This window comes from Malurus melanocephalus, unplaced genomic scaffold (genome assembly GCF_030028575.1).
Source record: "Malurus melanocephalus ecotype Western Australia unplaced genomic scaffold, MMel_1.1 scaffold_255, whole genome shotgun sequence".
Classification (NCBI taxonomy): domain Eukaryota; kingdom Metazoa; phylum Chordata; class Aves; order Passeriformes; family Maluridae; genus Malurus; species Malurus melanocephalus.
Window position 1 is genome coordinate 275,094 of NW_026623487.1, and position 2,941 is coordinate 278,034.

General features: G+C 53.5%; 1 protein-coding gene across 1 annotated transcript in view; it reads left to right on the top strand.

Moving 5' to 3' along the window:
* The first annotated feature begins 740 nt into the window (after positions 1-740).
* Positions 741-2,941, top strand: part of SALL1 (spalt like transcription factor 1) — a 17,956-nt gene continuing 15,755 nt past the window's right edge. Inside the window, exon 1 of the mRNA XM_057375689.1 lies at positions 741-806. The gene's annotated coding sequence lies outside the window, so the exon portion shown is untranslated. The remainder of the gene's footprint in view (positions 807-2,941) is intronic.

The following is a 2,941-nucleotide window of genomic DNA, read 5'->3' on the forward strand; positions in this document are numbered from 1 at the left end:
AAATATGAAATCAATTGGATTGCTCCCCTCCTCCCCAGATCGTTATTAACGATGTTTTATAACTATGAGGGGATCGTGCAGCTTGTAACTCCATCGTGCTGTGGGTGTTGTGTCTGATCGCAAACCTGAATAACAATAATCCAGTCTAGTGTGATGCATCTCATTGGAATCGTCTCTCAGCAGAATGAACTGCAAATTATCCCCTGTTTACCATCTCCCTTCAGTGCTCATCTCAATGAACTGGAGATCGATCCCCACCACGGGTGTCTTGCAGCCAGGTTGATTTGCATTGAAGCACATTAGAAAGCCTCCCACCTCCATTAAAAAGAATAATCCGAGTGGGGGAAAAAAAAAATCTCCAAGGTGTGGCGGGSAGGGAAAAATATGTCACTGTCATTCGGAGCATCGAGAGGGAAAACCCGAGATCAGAGTATTTACGCTTGTGAACTCTCACAACTTCTGCTAGAGACAATGACGTTTAATTGATGTATTGCTATCAACAACAATAAAGACCGATTTTTCTCTAGCCCTGGCACTGCTGCTCTGCCCCCACTCTTTCCCCACCCCTCCTGGCCCCCAGCGAAGGAGAGGAAAACAAACAATAAATAATCAATCGGTCTTGGATGAAATACCAGGCGCCGCTTTAACACTAGCGAGGAGAAGAGAAACGAAAAAAAAAAGTTGAAAAACTTAATTTCTCCAAATTAATTTCTTTTTCTTTAAGCCACTCTTTTTCGTCATGTTGTTGCTGCTGTTGCTTTTTAATTACCTGTCCACGGCCGTCTTTTTCCAGCCACGAAGCAAAGGTACTGCGCATCTGGGGAAATTTGTCTCAAGCTTAATCGGCAAAAATATAATGAAATTGTGAACGCGAATAATTTTGGGAGATCGTCTAGCTTAGAAACCGTGAGAAGCTAATGGAGTGATTGATACAGATAGAAATACAGGCATAAATGTGCAAATAGATCCGTGTGGGTATTTTGTGTGCATCTACGTGTGGCKAGCAGTGAGTAACGAGAGCGTTTCTGTGCGTTCAGGTTCGGTTTCTTTCCCACTGTCTCAGGGTAAGGAGGGTGACAGCCTGCGCTGAGTGTATCCATCTCTGCCGAAACATCTCTTTAAATATTCAGTGAAAAATAATGTCATGTGAAGTACCACCTATAGCAACATTATTATCTTCATTCTTCAACATCATCCCCGCTGATAGCTTCGTTTGTCTTTTTCTCAAAATCTACTGTACCGAGTGCTGCAGGGAGGGAGGGGGCTCGCCCTGTGCAGAAATGAAAAGAAGCGTCAGTGACCACTTTGCAACGCTGACTAAATACTGGAGTGGCACCTGGGAGGATTTTTCGGTTCGTATGCGTTTGTTTGGTTGGGTTCTGCGGCTGTTTTTCTTCCCCCCACCCTTACTGATAAASGTTTTGCATTCTCTTTCGTTTAATAATGAGAAGAAACCGCCAGTAAGCCGGTTCCTCGAATGGGAAGATTTGTCCCTCTCTCCCTTCTCGTCTCTCTCACTCTCTAGGCTTTACCGGCTCATTTGAAATTGAAATGAGTTGGATCTGATCAGCCTCTTGCTTTTTACAGAGAGTTTGTTAATATTAATACGGGAAAAAGGAGTAGCTTCTATAGAAGAGTAAATAATCCAGCGGGGGGAGTGGGAGGAGAGAGCACTAGATGGGTCAGGGTGGAGGGAAAGAAACGCCTGTGCTCCCGCTTCTGCCGGTTCAGCTTATTTTACGGAGTAACTTTCCGTGTCCGCAGCAGCGTGACGCGCGGAGAGATGCGGAGAGCGGAGCTCAGGGRGACACCCACCAGCTACCCACAGCGTACGCGTATCGCTGGAAACGCGAGACATTTAAAAGCAGCCTTATTTGTAGCCTCTTTGCAACTATACTTTTTATTTCCAGCCCGTGACATCGGTTTGTGAGAGGTTCCTCCTCGGGAGGGAACACATGGGGTAGAAGTTTGGCGGGTGATGCATCCCGCGGCCGGAGCGCAGCGAGTGTGGGGACCGCGCACAGGCAGCGGCCGCGGGCAGCGCAGGCGCCCGGGACGGCCCCGCCGCGCCACTCTCAGCCCAGCCGGGCCGCGGGGCTCCCGCGGGGCTCCGCCTGCGCGCACGGCCGGCCCCGGGGTGCTGCGGGGCTCCTCCTGAGCGGGCCGGGCCGGGCCGCTCCGCTGCGCGCTCCGCCGGGCTCGGCGCGGCCGGGGGCGCCTCCGGCGGGCACAGGAGCGTCGCTCCCGCGTCCAAGAGGGAAACAAAAGTCAGGAGCGACCCGGGAGGGAGGGGGAGCGGGGGAGCGGAGCGGGGCCGCGGAGCGGGACGTGCCGCCCGCCCCTGGCCGCGGCCCCGCCGCCGTTCGCACCGGGCTCCCCGGGCGGACTGACGGCGAGTGCAGCCAACCCGCGCGGCRCGGGGGCGGAGCGGCCGCCTGGTCCGCCCGCCGCTCCCAGCGGCGCCCTAATTGTCCTGGGAATGTGTGAGGTAAAAAACAAACCCTTCCTATTTTCAGCACCCCTCGGGCCGTGATATATGGAAAGAGAAGTGGAAGGAGGGGGGGGTGGGAGAGAGAGAGAGAGCGAGCTGGGAGAGGGTGAAACGGATCTTTATTTGTAAATGCGGGGACAAGAGGAAGGGGAGGAAAAAACAAAAAAAAACAACAACAACAAAAAAAAAACCCAAGAAAACAAAACCAAGAAAAAAAAAAATACACCCGAAACTTTTTTGCAGCAGCGGGACGGTGCGAACGGCAGCGCGGGGCCGGAGCGAGCCCGGACTCTCTCCGCGCAGGCAYTGCCGGGTGCGGGGCTGATCCTCCGGGGCCGCTGCTCCCCGCCGGCCGCCCCAGCCGCGCGTCCTCCCCCGATCGATTATTGCTCACCCTGCCCTCCCTCCACCGGTTCGGGCGGCGGGAGAGGCGGGGGGAGTTAAAGAAAA